The sequence below is a fragment of the Eleutherodactylus coqui genome, chromosome 1 (assembly GCF_035609145.1).
Source record: "Eleutherodactylus coqui strain aEleCoq1 chromosome 1, aEleCoq1.hap1, whole genome shotgun sequence".
NCBI lineage: Eukaryota > Metazoa > Chordata > Amphibia > Anura > Eleutherodactylidae > Eleutherodactylus > Eleutherodactylus coqui.
Genome location: NC_089837.1, coordinates 325,110,254 through 325,127,642, shown reverse-complemented (window position 1 = coordinate 325,127,642; position 17,389 = coordinate 325,110,254).

Here is a 17,389-nt window from a genome sequence, read left to right as displayed (position 1 = left end):
ATTCTCTTTCCACTAGTTGCTGAAACGTTAAGATACCCCAGGATATCCAATTTGCTATATTCAAATGAGGGATGGCTAAAGAACTTCAATGGATAGGTAGTAGGCAGGAAGTACACGGAGAGGTTTCGCATTATGACGGAATTCTCTACACATCTTCAATGAAATGTATAACAAAGGGGAGAGGCCAGACTGTATGGGGAGGTTCCAAAATAAGCTATGAGTAGCGATTTGACGGTGGTGGGTAGCGCTAAGGCTGTTCTCAATATGAATCCAATAGTTATGTGTTTCCATCCTCCACCAACATGATAATTAAAAAATATGGGTCGCTAGGTAATAACTATGGCTATCCAGTAACCACAAACCCCCAATCCTTTTGTCCTTGATTAACAGATTCTGTACTACCGAGATTTGTGGTTTCCCCATATAAATTTAGAGAACATTTGCGATATGCTGGTGAAGAAGAAACTTGTAATTTCAATAGGGAGGGTCCTAAAGAAATATAATACCTTAGGTAAAAGCAACATTTTAAATGCCGCACTCCTACCCAACCAAGACATTTCAAATTTAGACAATCCCTGAGATTTTAGTTGCATAGATCATAACAAGACAAAAAAAAATCCACAGAAAGTGGCCACATACTGACTGATGTACTGATACAAGAGGGCAGGTATAGACACCACTTACCCCTCAGAAAGTGGCCATATACTTACTGATGTACTGATACAAGAGGGCAGGTATGGACACCACTTATCCCTCAACATGCGATACAGTCAAACAGAGGAGCACGTAATACATGTGAAGGCTACTGATGAACAGCCACTCAAAAACCCTCCTTATATTGAAGGGGGCAGCTGCTTAGTGCTTATTCCAGCACAAAAACGTAAATACAGGGTGTCAGGCCATATGGTATGTGTAATGCATCATGCAGGCTTATAACTTATTAATGACGCCATATTTCAATCCAGCGGGCTGCCCTGCACCTCATAGGTGAACAAGACGGCCCCTGGCACCCTGGGCTCTCCCAGCATTCAAAGCCGCACTGCATGTTCTTCATAAATACTAGAGATGAGCGAGTATACTTGCTAAAGGCAATTGCTCGAGCGAGCATTGCCTTTAGCGAGTACCTGCCCGCTCAAGACTGAAGGTTCGGGTGCCGGCGGCGGGCAGGGAGCTGCGGGGGAGAGCGGGGAGGAACGGAGGGGAGATCTCTCTCTCCCCCCCCGCTCCCTCCTGCTGACAGCCGCTACTCACCGCTCCCCCGCGTCGGCACCCGAACCTTCAGTCTCGAGCGGGCAGGTACTCGCTAAAGGCAATGCTCGCTCGAGCAATTGCCTTTAGCAAGTATACTCGCTCATCTCTAATAAATACCAATAAATACGAGGTATTGGTTAATATTTTGGCCAAAATACTTGAGCTCAAGTTTTTTTTCACAGATCGTAACAAGGGTTCAAAATTGCACATGTAAAGAGGTTTACTCGATTCTGTAATTGTACTCAGATATTGGATGCCCTTAGGTTGCCAGTCTAACTGGTATTTTTCTTTCATGTAACCTAGCAAATCAGTAAAAATATTTAAATGTAGCACCTGTGCTTTCTTAACATTCAGTTTGCAATGGGAAACTCTTCCAAATTCTCCAAGCACCTCTTATATATTTTCTAAAAAGAATTCCAGTTCAGTTAAAATCATGATGACATCATCAGCATATAAGGAAACTAGGTCGTTCGCTTCCCAATTTGGAATTTCTTTAATTTCATAGTGACAATGTAGGGCCTGCGCCAGAAGTTCTATGGACAATATAAAAATTAATAAGGATAGTCAGCGCTCATTGGTAATATTAAAACTGTCAGATAAAGCACCATTAATAAACACCCTGGCAGAGGAATTCAAATATACAGCAGTTATGGGCCTAAAGCAACACCTCCCCAAGCAAATCTTGCTAAGAATTGAGAAGGCATATGACCAATTAATGCGATCGAACACCTTCTTGGCATCCAATGAAAGAAAAATAGAAGGGACCTGGCAGCCTCAATAGAATGAGCCAAATACAAAATCCATCTAGCATTCTCTGCCCATGTGATCTTCGTTAGCTAGTTGGGGCATGATAGATGTAAGTCTTTACGCAATGATTTTCGCATATATTTTCAGGTTCTAGTTCAACAAAGGCTACCAGTGTGCCCACAATTCCTCCAGCAAGTAGAGACAGAGCATACATCTGCTTCAAACTCGCGGGTGTGTAATACCTTGGTAACACTATTGTCATCATTGTTTCTACATGAGGGCTAAATTTAAGGGCCCGATGTGACAACTGGAAGGCCTTTTTCCATTCCTCATCCCTGAAAGATTGAGCTAATTCCATTTTCCATTCTTGAAAGGGGTAGATTTTCAGACATTTCGAATGATCATGTAGCAAGGAATATATTAGTTTTAGGGCTTTGGTTACCTTTACAAAAATTTTCAAATATGCTTATGTTGCTTGTAAGAGATGAAGGTTTGTGTTACGTTTCTGTGGGCAAGTGAGCACCGTGCCCACACGAACGTGACCCAAAAAATGTAAGGGAACACCAGGTGAAACATCACAGATTGACAATTCTCCTTATCTTCTACTAGGGTAAGTGACACAGACCTACCTGAGTGGGGACATTGACCCAATAAAGGGCGGCCCAGTGGTCTTTGGATCTGGGCCCTAGCTGCTCCTAGGATTCCACGCACCCTGGATAGGACACATACACATGCCACCACTGACAGGGATAACTGGACAGGATAAGAAGACACACAGAGCCATATTCACACCATACAACAGCCAATACACAAACACTAGTAGCAGATGTTAATGCTATAAATGCCAGGTATTAGTTGATATTTTGATCAAAATATGAAGCTAGTGGGCTATGTCACAGCTCCTGGCTATACCCATAGTCCCTACACTAACCGGGAGTCCAGGAACACAACCAAACAAACACAAAACACAAACCTTTCTTGCAGCCACCACACACAGAACCTGCTTACACCACACACAGAAAGAGAATGAGAACAGAGAAAGCTGACCACACCCACACCTGGGAAGACAGCTTTTATGTGTACTGACCTGGAGTGATTGGCTGACTGGAGCCACACACACGCCCAGCCAGCACAATCCCCCACACCTGAGCAGGAAAGCTGCGGATCATCTGTAGTACCACAGATTCCAGGAGACAGACGTGACAGTTTGCTAGTTCTTGAAAAGTAGAGTATCTATACTCATAAAAATCAGAGCAAGGGAGTGAAAACTGCAACATTAGTTTATCAAATAGCAATAGAGATTCTGATATATGTTGGCGGATGATTATATTGTTCTGCTATCGTCGGAAAAATCGCGACATTGTAATAACCTCAATTGTAGAGACTTTGGAGAGTAGGGGAACATCTCTGTCAACTATATAAACATATCAATTCTTGAATAACTATTATGTATAGTAGAAAAAAGGAGTAATCTCCTTCAGATCTATGCAAATAGGGAATATGAAACAATACCTCTGCAGTGCCACCTATTGGAAGGCAGCATTCAATTCCCAGTCAGGGCTGTAAGGCTTGTCTAAAAAGTCTGACACAGACTTGCAGAAATGCTGCCTTCCAATAGGTGGCACAGCAGAGGTATTGTTCCATCTTCCCTATTTGCATATTACCCAGAGAAGCATGAATGGCCTTATAAGCCTCCTCACTCACTTCCTAGGTGCTCTCCTTAAAGAGAAATGATACCCTTCAGACGTCAAGTAACTCCTTTTTCCACCAAAGACTGCCCAAAGAGCAAGGCGGGGCATGAGCCCGGAGGTCATGCTATGTGAGCATCAGAGATGGCATTAAAATTCCCGCAGATGACCTGGTTTACATTCAGATAATATATACAGAGATCTATGGGCAAAGCGCAGTTTTTGTGCGTTAGGAGCGCTAGTGTCTAAACAATATTGTTGATAGAGCATGTAACTATAACGTATCTATGAATTTTTTCCTGTATAAGCTGAAACTCTACAGAGTTTTTTTCATCACTATTATCACTCCTCTGGACTTGGAAGTAAAATGTGACTGAAATATAATAGGATAGTTCGGATGTTTAATCCAAAAGGCAGCTTTAGCTACAATGTGAGTTTCTTGGGCACAAAACACGACAGGTTATAGTAATTTAGTAATATATTGGAACTTAGCCCTTTGACATTCCAAGAAACTAATTTAGGCACCATGGGATAACCTAAATGATGCTCGGAGTGGCTGTATATTCAAGGCCCAAAGCCAGAGAGTACTCAACCCTGAGATCAGCTCCGGACCTCATGCGACCCATAAGAATAGTTAGCCCACACCATAGCAGGAGTGAGGTATAACAACAAAAATCTTCCCATAAATGTGAACAGAGAAACAAAAAATGCAACTCTAGGTAAATTGCTTCATATGAGGGGGTATAAAAGTTACCAGAAATAACCAAAGTGTAATATCACATTCTTGGACATCAACGGGGCAAGCTGAATCAAGTCACTTAGCTTTATTTACGAGATCTCACTTCTTTCCAGTCATAGGGTAGCCGTTGGGGAGGGTGAGGTTGGCTTTTAGCCGGTGCGGAGATTTGCAGGTTCTGTTGCTGCAACATTTTAACTCCTTCTTCAACTGATTTCACTATAAATGAGTTGTTGTCACAAGTAATGAGATGGTGCACTTAAATGGATTTTTGTGTTCTCTCAAAGTTGTAGTGATAGGGAGCAGTTGTCGCCTCCAATAGATCAGTGTACACATTGATAGGTGCTGGGAAGGAACCATGCTTTCTACCTACATCCATCAATTGTTCTTTTACTTGGTAAAAAATGGATAAGCGCCAGGACGCCTCAAGGAACATAAGCTGCCAAGTGTTTTCAGCGAGGAAGTTTGTGTGCTCTGTCAAAAATGAACCCGTGGGAGGAGCAAGTGGACAACAGAGTATGCATAAGTAATTGCAGATACTGAGATAATTCGGGCGGAATCACTATTTCTGGGATTCCTCTAAATTTAAAGTTGTTGTAGTGTGATCTATCTTCTATATCCACCATTTTAGCTTTAAGCAGATTGACCTCTATTGATGGGTCATAGTGCACATCAATGAGGTCATTGTGTGAGCCAGCGAACTCTCCCATCTTCGTCTCCACATGCTGAATTCTATGCTCTGTTTCCTGAATAGCTAACTTTAAAGGGCTAATGAGCTGAGCATAACTGGATTGCAAAGAGGATTGTAAAGTTGTGAGCATGGCTTTCATAGAGGGTTCTGTTCTCATTTTGTCTGAAGAAGGAGCAGAGCCTAAGGCCTCATGTCCACAGGGAAAATCAGGCCCGCTGCGGATTCTTCATGCAGAATCCCGCAGCGGGTCCCTCCTTTCCTGCGGACATGAGGCCTAAAAATAAGAATTACTTACCTGTCCGGATGCTGCGGATCTGCCCTTCCGTCACGGCCAGATCTTCTTTCTTCGGCCCGGCGGATGTGCTCTGCATGCCGGCAGCGTGCCGCGCACATGGGCTGTGCACTCTTTTCTTTTGAACTCCTGGTCTCCCGCGCTCCCGCACCAGAAAGCAGGAATTCAACTGCGGGTGTGCCGCGGATCCGGACGTGTTCAGCGAAGGCTTCATTTGTATACCTATTTGGTATTTAAGTAGCTGAGTAGCTACTTAAAGGGGTGGTCTCGCGAAAGCAAGTGGGTCTATACACTTCTGTATGGCCATATTAATGCACTTTGTAATATACATCGTGCATTAAATATGAGCCATACAGAAGTTATTCACTTACCTGCTCCGTTGCTAGCGTCCCCGTTGCCATGGTTCCGTCTAACTTCGGTGTCTTCTTGCTTTTTTAGACGCGCTTGCGCAGATGCATCTTCTCCCTTCGGCTGGTCTTGGAAGCATCGGAGTTTTGGCTCCGCCCCCTTTTCGCATCATCGCGTAGCTCCGCCCCCGTCATGTGCCGATTCCAGCCAATCAGGAGGCTGGAACCGGCACACGTCATGGGGCGGAGCTACGCGATGATGCGTACAAGGGGGCGGAGCCAAAATGCCGATGCTGCCGAGCGGAGCCGAAGGGAGAAGAAGGGAGAAGACGGATCTGCGCAAGCGCGTCTAAAAAGGCAAGAAGACACCGAAGTTAGACGGAACCATGGCAACGGGGACGCTAGCAACGGAGCAGGTAAGTGAATAACTTCTGTATGGCTCATATTTAATGCACGATGTATATTACAAAGTGCATTAATATGGCCATACAGAAGTGTATAGACCCACTTGCTTTCGCGAGACCACCCCTTTAAATACCAATTAATTTGTATGCAAAATGATCGCTCAAAGCTGTCACTCAAATTGTTGTTTGAGCGATCATCGGCCCCTGTAAATGGGCCTTAACACTTTACTATGCATTAATGGTCTAGCCTATATACAGCAATGTCAAAGAGGATGCTTATATGCTAGATAAAAGCAAGCTTGGTCCATCCTGTGATAACCTTATAACTTACCTTTCAGCTCAAGCTTTTTCTTTTGTCCTAACTGAGCTAACACATAATTTCGCATTACACTCCTTAATGTACCACAGTATTGAGACAGTGACACTTTAAATGAAGTCTGTCACCTACTTTTAGCCCTTTGAGCTTATGGACTAAAAAGTAGGTAACCCGTGGAATCCGGGGACGTAAGTTTTTTACTTACCTTCCCCGTCATTTCCCAGATGTGAGTGCTGAAAGCCACAGCTAAATGAAATGAACTACATTGCTAAGTAGACCACCCATTATAAAATTGGAACGGGTAGACTACTTAGCAGCACCGCTCATCGGGGTAACGGCAGGAGATGTAAGTGTAACACTTACATCCCCAGACTCAACGGATCACCTACTTTCCGCTGATAAGCTTAGCTTATAAGGCTAAAAGTAGGTGACAGATTCCCTTTAAATGGACACTAACTTTTTACATAATTTATGCTTATTTGGCAGTCTGTGTGTATCGTCAATCTTGTAATATACTTATATAAAAAAAAATTTTGTTTTACCACTGAAAATCCAGTTTGAAGTGGCTGCCACTAGGGAACTCCCTTCTAGCAGCTTCCATTACCTGTCGTTAGGCATTTGGCTTCACTATTAACGGGAACATAGGGACACTGTAAGTTACAGAGGAGGCATTCAATCCTGCCGTGCAGATGAATGGAGCAGGGTTATGCAAGGCAGTATGGGAAGTGTGGAAGAGGAAGTTCATGTTTGTACAGTACTGGCAGAATGGCTACTTAAAGGAGTTGTCCCGCGCCGAAACGGTTTTTTTTTTTTTCAATAGCCCCCCCGTTCGGCGCGAGACAAACCCGATGCAGGGGTTAAAAAAAACAAACGGATAGTACTTACCCGAATCCCCGCGCTCCGGTGACTTCTTACTTACCTTGCGAAGATGGCCGCCGGGATCTTCACCCTCGGTGGACCGCAGGTCTTCTGTGCGGTCCATTGCCAATTCCAGCCTCCTGATTGGCTGGAATCGGCACACGTGACGGGGCGGAGCTACGAGGAGCAGCTCTCTGGCACGAGCGGCCCCATTCAGAACGGAGAAGACCGGACTGCGCAAGCGCGTCTAATCGGGCGATTAGACGCTGAAAATTAGACGGCACCATGGAGACGAGGACGCTAGCAACGGAACAGGTAAGTGAATAACTTCTGTATGGCTCATAATTAATGCACAATGTACATTACAAAGTGCATTAATATGGCCATACAGAAGTGTATACCCCAACTTTGGTTCGCGGGACAACCCCTTTAAGCTAGGCCTCAACCTGTAAGTGGATTGCAAACAGCACAGCAGCAGAAAAATAGGAAAATCTATATGGAAAACAAACAGCAGCAATGCAGTGGCCAATGAAGACCTTAAATTTTTTTTAAAACTTAGGTACACTTCAAGTGGATATGTAGCTCTGAGCTTAAAAACTACACAGTCAGTCAGATGGTCAGTACCTAGAGGACATTTTTCTTGCTATGCATTTGCCTCAATTTTTGCTCTTTGGCTGCTTTTTTAGCTTGACTCCATTCAGAGAGCTGTGATCTATGACTACAACTTACCTACACTGTCTACAGGCAGTCTGAGACACACCCCTGTCCCATCATTGCTTCAGGCTGCTGCTATGTCTCTCCTACTGCACCTCTGCATCCTCTGATTGGCCACTGTGTATAAATGTAGAGGGTGGAGGGATGTTCCGGTAGTTCTATTCCAGAATATAGTATGTAAGAAAAGGCGGCGTCCCAAAAAGTTTTCCAAAGTATGCAGAACTCACCACCTGCTCAGCACTCTTCATGCCGTCTAGATTTACCTCTTAGCATATTTATACAGGCTTGCATTGCCATTTGTAAATTAATGTTTTATTGTTATGATGTGCAGGTTAGTTTCCATTATTATAGCTACGTCTGCCATACCCTGAGTGTAATAGTCTATATTGTCTCATGTAATGTGAACATTGTTTTCTAGTAACAGAATAGTCACCCTGGTTATAATATCTAGTCCAGCATATTCTGATTTTATGGGGTAGGATTGGGGTACACAACAGCTATTAAACTTTAAAGCTGTTTACCTCCATTCATTTTTTGTTTAGTGTGACAGATCTGGTTCACTGTGCTATCTGATGAGGGGGCTTTTTATTGCCCTTCTTATTCACATCCGCAGTTACATTTGCTGCTCCACTGGTCAATACTGTTGGAGTCTTGGTTGAGATTTTCTGTCTTGAAGTCCACAGTGGTTTGTTTCTGGCCATCTGGTCTGTTTTTTAAGATTCTTTTAGGATTCTACTCTGTAATAGTTAGGATTTTGATATTGGAACCCACTCTGCCCTCTGTGATACTTGTTTTCTGTTAATATTTATCAGTATTGAATATCTTTCAATGAAACAAGTTAAAAAATGACGTGTTCATTCTTTTTTTTTCAGGACACAGATTTTAAAATCTGTGTTGTATAAACTACGGTGCAGATTTTCATTGAGTTCAATAGTGTAAAAGTATTGCATATTCTGATGCGGACTTATGCATAGAATCCACAATAAGCAAACTCCATATAAACGGGACCTAAAGGTGCCCATATACCTTTAATAGCTGTTGGCTGACAACTATTTCTCCTGACTCCTCCAAACAGAAGAATACTAGGTTTGGCTGAGTCTTCATGGTTTTTTTAATGTGTGGGGAGAGTGGAGAAAACCACAGCCAGACTGCTCTGGTGGTGGCTTATCTGCTTGAAGAACCAAAGGATTCGGTGTTGAGATTCAACGTGCTTAATACTTCATCAGCCTGACATAATCTGTTGGGGCAATCCCTAGAGGCCCCCAAGACTTTTCACTATGTATATTGGGGTCTATAGTCATGAACAATCGATGGTGCCTCCATTGATTGTTCTTATTTCTAGTAATATAATACTGTACATTTCACTTTAAGGTGGTTTCAGAGTTGTGGTATTTCTATAAAACCAGCTCCCCTGCACTCACAACTTTGTCCTCAAATTTCCAGCCCCCCGAACACATTTACCAACCTGCACAAGCCCTTCATCCCCACTGCCCCCAATTCTGTGCCTGTTACTAGCCAACTGCCCCTATTACTGTACCTGCTGTGTGATACTGTGCCCCCAAATGCTATATTTCAGAAATAATAGTGTGCTAAGTATAATGACCCCCCCAGATAGAAAGTACTTTTTTTGTGCTAAAGACATTATTAGCGCACCACACAGTAAAAGTGTCACCTTTTGTATCCCAAACAATAATAGTGCTCTTTTTAGTACCCCACACAATGTGATGTTACTTACTCAATACTAATGCTCACTTTGTACTCCCATATAGTAATAATGCCACTTTTGTGCCCACACAAATTAATAGTCACAGTAAATGAAATAAATAAAATAATCTTGTTATTTGTATAGCGCCAACCTATTACACAGCGCTTTCAGGTAATTTTTATTTATTACCCCCCACCAAGCTGGGTACTCAGTACATAGTAGTGCTCACTTTAAAGCAATAATGCCCTGTTTTGCCCTCTAGACATTGTTAATGTCCCCTTCGTGCTTTTTTAGTAATAATAATGATCACCTTGACTGCCCCCCTTGTATAGCAGCAATACCCCCTTGTATTTTAATGATGCCCACATTGTATACTAACAATGTCCTCTTGTATAGTGATATTGCCCCAAAGACAAAAAATTAACATAATACTCACCTAATTCCCCAGCAGTGCTGCATCTTCCTTCCTTCATGCACTGTTGCAGTCCCAACGCAAGTAGTGCAATGATATCACTACAGCTTGCCGGCTGCGCTGGCAACTGTGCATGAGGAAGAGGAGGGGTAGGGTATCATCTCTCCTTAAGGAGAGCACCTAGAAGTTATATGAGTAGACACCTAGTAGGTGAGTGAGTAGACTTATAAGACCATGTGCTCCATTGGGAAATATGCAAAGAAGGAAGAAGAAACAATACCTCTGCATCGCCACCTATTAGATGGCAGCATTCCTGCAAATCAATGTTAGACTCTTTAGACAAGTCTTTATAACAAAGATTGGGAATTGTTATAAAACCTTGCATAAAGGGTCTGACATTGATTTGCAGGAATGCTGCCATCTAATAGGTGGCGATGCGGTATTGTTCCATCTTGATTTTTTTGAGGAAAGGTTGTCTGTCACTGTACTGATCAGGGGTAGGTGTTACACTCATGACGGGCTTATTCACTTGACCTACATAAACATTACCAACACGTCAAAACATGATGCAATAGTGTCCATAATGGACCAACATAAACATGTATTCATCACCAACACGTGAGAAACATATAACAAGTCAAACACAGGAATGGGACTGCTTTTTATCATCAAATATTGGGCTTGGCGATGCATACCTGAAACCAGGGTAATTGTCCAGATAAGTATAAGTTCACGTCTAATACCTATGGAGCCTCGTAGGTGACAAATTGGGACAACAATAGACACATATACAGGACAGACAGGAGTCCACTGCCACACCAAAGAAAACATGAGTCAGGCACTCACACACAAACGAAAGGGAGTAGGGCATAATTCAGACCAAACTAATGTGTCAGACATCACCCCTCTGATGGAGTGGGAGAACAGACGACACATGATTCAAACAACGGACTGAGTTTCAAACTGCACACATACACACACCAACAACCAAACAGATGCAACAAGATCCAGACAGACATAAATCAAGAAAGCATGTATGCACACCATAGGCATAGCAAAACAACTGGTACTTGTGACAAGGCGGAGCTGGATTTTTTACAGTTACACTATCGCTGATTGATCAACCAGGGGAAATGCCTCCCTGGCCAACAATTAGTCCATGGACCTAAGGAGTGTTTTTCCACTGCTCCAATCCCTGTATAATGGCCAGTGCGCATAATTGCATGTGCCGCTCTCTTTGAAATCAATGGTACCCCAGCCTTCAATTACAAGAACCGACTACTACACTGGGGTCAGAGCAGCAGCTTCCGATCCAACCCCTGATGTATCCCAGTGAGCACTGCTTGGAAAACCTCTATAATGCAGAGAGAAGCAAACCCTAAGGTATTCCCAACAAGAGAAGGGAACACTGAGGTATTCCCAAAGGCACCACCTAAGGTGTTTTTTTGCAGTGACAAATAAATACCAAGGAAATCCCAACAAACATCTCCTAAGAGCACTTCTGCAATGAGAGGAAAATCATACCTCTTGCAGATAGCACACTGCAACAATAAATGGGTATTATTTTTATTTTATTAACTATATCTGTTACGTTCATCCTGGACTGCCAACGGAAACCTGAGATCACTTAGTACTAGGGCCGTCAAGACGGACAAGTCAGCTTGCTATATAAGTGGCTAGATGTAGGACAGACAGACACACAAGACGGCCTAGCGTTTGCCTACCAATGGACGAAGGGAACAGGAAAGGCTCACATGTCTGCCCACCAACGGCCAAGTAGGACAAACAAACAAGAACAGAGCGCCCAGCAACAAACAAATAGGTGGATCAGACATAGAACGGAAAACAGACATAAACCAGACTGACTAGCAACCAAAAACACTCACCTTGCATACCTGCATGCATGAACAGATGTAATTAGATATGGTACATACAAGGCATTGGTTCATATTTTGACAAAGATACTTAAGCCAGCAAGCCCACTTCAAGGGTTCTCGTTGTCTCATGGGTACCCTCACAAGCCAACTTTCCCCAGGAGTTGTGCCTGATCGTCCCAATAGGGATGGCCCCGGGCTGGAACCTATGGACCTAATTTGTCCTAGACGGTAGATGATCAAGAAGCACAGGACACAGTTCACACCAACACAGCATAGAATGCATACAGAATAGAACAGGACTGTTCACACCACATGTCTAGCACCCAGCACAGACACACAGAACACATCGTAGCTCACACCCACCGAACAACAAGCATGAATGCAAACACAAGGGAGAATGAAAAAAACAGCTCCCTCTAGCAGAGTGGCTGAAAATAACATGCAGCAGACCATAGAGGATTCGCTGGCTGGAGAAACTCCACATCAAGCCAGTTCAATTATCCCACACTTCTAAAAGTGCGTTCCTGGAAACCCATAGTACTACAGGTCCAGCAGGACGTCTAACAATATCCTATGTGATTCTGGCGATGGAAAGTGGTAGGGCAGGCAGACTCTATCTCTTTGCTCTACCATAGTTATCAACTGTATCTTTGCTCTACTACAGTTATCAACTGTATCAGCATCATGTGATTGCTCCTACAGTTGAGAGCAGCGCTCTCCCAGGAATTCGGCGCACTGGGCTAGACATCTGGGGCATATCTCCCAGATCCCCAGTGCTAGCAACACTCCTGGCCATGGGTAAAATACTGAATTGTTAAAGTGGTTGTCTAGGGTTAGAAAAACATGGCTGCCTTCTTCCAAACACAGTACCATCCTGGTCTGTAGATAGTGCCTGGTTTTGTAGCAAAGTTCTTATTCACTTCAATGGAGCTGAGCTGCAGTACCAAGAGTGGCACTGTGTTTGGAAAAAAGTAGTCATGTTTTTGTAACCCTAGAAAATCCCTTTAATTCAAATTATTATTTACTGTTCCTATCCTAGATTCTTTCATGGTATTAAAAGTAGCAAAGCAAGAGAAACACTTTGTTGCTGTTAGCCATTTAGTCGTTCACGACTCTCGGCGATGCTAATGGCTAGCTGCCTCAATGTTTTTTGGTTTTCTACTGCTTCTTTCAGTTGATATCCATGCCAGTATCACCTTTGACAGTATCAAACATTTTACATATGTGTAAGTGTGATTCCTCTCAAATCCCATACAGTAGTTAAACCCTACTAAAATATAATTTTATAAATATTTTAGTTGGCTTAATTGTGAAATGGAGCATTGATATAGTACAACCGCATTTCACCAAGACAAATATTTAATACACTACCAAACCATAAAAGCATAGTTGTATAATCTGTCATGAGGAGGATCAAGGGCTTTGTCCAGAGATTATTTCAGGTCAAAATAAAAGGATTAAGGGTGCTGTGAACTTTCCTTTTGCATCTCTATTTTTGAAGATGCAGTATGTGAATTACAGTTATAAACAGGAAAAATGGTGTGCAATCTATATGCAGGAACAAACAATACAAGAGTTCTATGGTTTTAACTAGAGATGAGCGAACGCGTTCGTCCGAGCTTGCTATTCGTGCGAATATTAGGGTGTTCGGGATGTTCGTTATTCGTAACGAACACCATGCGGTGTTCTGGTAAATTAAACTTTCTTCCCTGAGACGTTAGCGCTTTTTTTTGGCCAATATAAAGACAGGGAAGGCATTACAACTTCCCCCTGCAACGTTTAAGCCCTATACCACCCCCCTGCTGTGAGTGGCTGGGGAGATAAGGTGTCCGCCTGATATGAAAGTCTGCCCCTCCCGCTGCTCGCTATGGATGCATTCTATATGCGCTCAATGGGGCCAGCGGCAGCAGCGCTGACCCCATTGAGAACATATAGAAGACAAATCCTTCTTCTCTGGCACAGCTGTAACAGCTGTAGCAGAGAAGAACGATGTTTGCCCATTGAATTCAATGGAACCGGCAATACAGCCGACTCCACTGAATGCAATGGGCTGCCGGCGATCGCAGGATGAATGGTCGGAAAGGGGTTAAATATATAACCCCTTTCCTGCAATTCATCCAGAAATGTGTTACACTAAAAATATATACCGGCGTATAAGGCGACCGGGCGTATAAGACGACCCCCCAACTGTCACCTTATACGCCGGTAATACAGTGGAGAAAAGAATAAAAAGCATTACTTACGTTTTTAGATGATCTGCGGCGCTCCTGCAGGCTGTCGCTCCCTCCTAATCCACGGCAGAGTATTCCTTTCTCCACGAAAGACTTTAAATCCCTGCCTCCAGAAAGACACGTGCCTTCAGCCAATCACAGCCAATGACAATGATGTCATTGAATGGCTGTGATTGGCTGTGTTTCTGGAGGCGGGGATTTCAAGGCTTGAAATCCCCGCCTCCAGAAACACAGCCAATCACAGCCATTCAATGACATCATTGTCATTGGCTGTGATTGGCTGAAGGCACATGTGCTTCTGGAGGCAGGGATTTAAAGTCTTTCGTGGAGAAAGCTTGTCTGCCGTGGACCAGGAGGGAGTGACAGCCTGCAGGAGCGCCGCAGATCATCTAAAAACGTAAGTAATGCTTTTTATTCTTTGCTCCACTGTATTACCGGCGTATAAGGTGACAGTTGGGGGGTCGTCTTATACGCCCCGTCGCCTTATACGCCGGTATATATTTTTAGTGTAACACATTTCTGGATGAATTGCAGGAAAGGGGTTATATATTTAACCCCTTTCCGACCATTCATCCTGCGATCGCCGGCAGCCCATTGCATTCAGTGGAGTCGGCTGTATTGCCGGTTCCATTGAATTCAATGGGCAAACATCGTTCTTCTCTGCTACAGCTGTTACAGCTGTGCCAGAGGAGGACGATCTTTATGCTGACAGTGGGGGGGGGGGGGGGGGGGGGGCACTCTTGCCGCTATTGTGGCTTAATAGTGGGACCTGTGAACTTGAGATGCAGCCCACCATGTAGCCCCTCGCCTGCCCTATCCGTCACTGTGTCATTCCCATCACTTTCCTGAATTGCCCAGATTTTCACACATGAAAACCTTAGCGAGCATCGGCGAAATACAAAAATGTTCCGGTCGCCCATTGACTTCAATGGGGTTCGTTGTTCGAAACGAACCCTCGAGCATCACGGGAAGTTCGTTACGAATAACGAACACCCGAACATTTTGGTGTTCGCTCATCTCTAGTTTTAACATTTAAAATATATTGAAAAGTAAATGTTAAACAACTATTAAAGGTACTGGACTCACCAAATCCCCAGGCACCTACTTTTCCATTGACCCTCCACCTAGTGAAGAACAGGTATTTATCTACTTCGCCTCCTCCACCCCATTTAATACCAGACACCTATCCATCGGATACCAGATGCTAACCTACCTTTCATCCAATGGACACCATTTACCTACTCACAATCCCCTCAGTGGACAACAGCAACCTTTACTCCTTCACTGGACACCAGGTACCTACTTTCTCTCTTCCATTAGATATGCACTATTAGACAAAGAGATTAGATATACTATGGTTGAGTTTTCCAGTAAAGCTGCCCATACACATTGCAGGATAGTCATCTCAACCTGCAGATCTCCGTAAGATCGGCTGACTATCTCTTGGGGGTTGGGGGGTCTCAACTATCCACCAACATCAATTATCGAGGGAAAGAAGGAAGGGGCATGTTGGATTTCAACATGCTCCTTGGTTCCTATAGTTGATAAGCCACTGCTAGAAGAGCCTCACAACTGAAAATATTTGCAAGAATAGTTGCCCATGTCCAGCTGACAGCTATCTAAGGTATATGGTCACTTTCAAATATTGTATGTGTCTCTATCTCTTAATCATCCCACCAATGCCCTGACTTATAAAAGACAGAACAAAATGTTGATAAAAGGGTGATAAAACACCTACTTGTAAGGGTAGTAAAGGGCCCATGACCTTTATTGCACAAAGGCCCACATCACTCTCAGTCTAACCCTGCTGTTAACATAATACATCTGAGCAGTACAAATAAACTTAGTTTAGAAGTTTCCCTGACAGCAAGACATGCTCTACTGCCTTAAACAAGAACAGCCCAGGGTGAACTTCTGAAAAAGAGTGTCACTGCACAGTGCCATATATGCAAATATAAGTGGGGGGAAGTGTTGGCAGTCACCCAGAAGAAGTCTGAAGTTTATACAAACAGTAGGAATTGTAATCAAGGTCTGTTACATCTTTGCACTAGGAGTCCCTAATTGCATCTAAAGAGGTACCTGAACTAATCAGAGTGCTTATGTCGTTATTACCATGTAAATTGGGTCTCACCATGTAAAATGTTTCTAGGTTTGGTATAATTTGACCTCAGAACTAAATCAACCATTTTAAGCCTTGGGAGGGGCAGAGGAAAAGGAAAAAGAAAACAAGTGTCTGATTAGATTCTCATCTTCCTTTACCCAGAAATGTCCTGAACAGAGAAAGATTATAAGCTTGTAGGTAATGTTAGATGTGAAATAGAAAGTGCTAACAGATCTCCAACACATAGTGTCATTATTTGCATTGCTTTACATTTGCCTTTCCTTGCATATAATATGGTGAGCATATCATCAGTACCATATGGGACAATTTAAAGGGGTTGTCCAGGACTTCTGGGGTGCACCACTCAGGATCTCGACTGATCAGCTGATTCTTAGCACCACTAATCAATACAGATAGCGCCGTCCATACTGCAGTGGCTTGGTTTGGTAGTGCAGGTGCAGCTCTTATTGAATTCAGTGGGAGATGTGCCTGCATCGGCTAGCCATTCGGGTGACAAAGGAAGACCCATCCCTTTGTCGGTCATATAAGTGCTACTATCAGATTTAACAGCTGATGCACGCTGTGGATGGAGTGGGCTCGGCCCTTGAGCTCACTCCATACAATCCCTGTGCTCACCTTCATAATTACAGTCCTTTTACATAGAGAGATTTGATCCAGTGGACAATCAGTGCTTGTCTACCAGACTTTTACACACGACAATTCATATTCTGCATGATGAACAATCATTCATGCAATTGTTCGGCCCACATGGAGAATTATCACTGTCGGCAGCACATTACAAGAAGATGTGCAGCCTACAACAATCATTTTTTTGGCTGCACAAAAAATGCGATCAGCCGGTGAACGAGTCTTTGATCATTCGTTAGCTGATTAGGTGCAGCTTTAGCCTTCATTCACTTGGGCGATGCAAATTTACACCGGCCGCATTGCGGGGAAATTCGCATCAATTAAAAACAGCTGCGATCAAGTCCCAAAACTAATGAGCGGTTTCTTGTCCA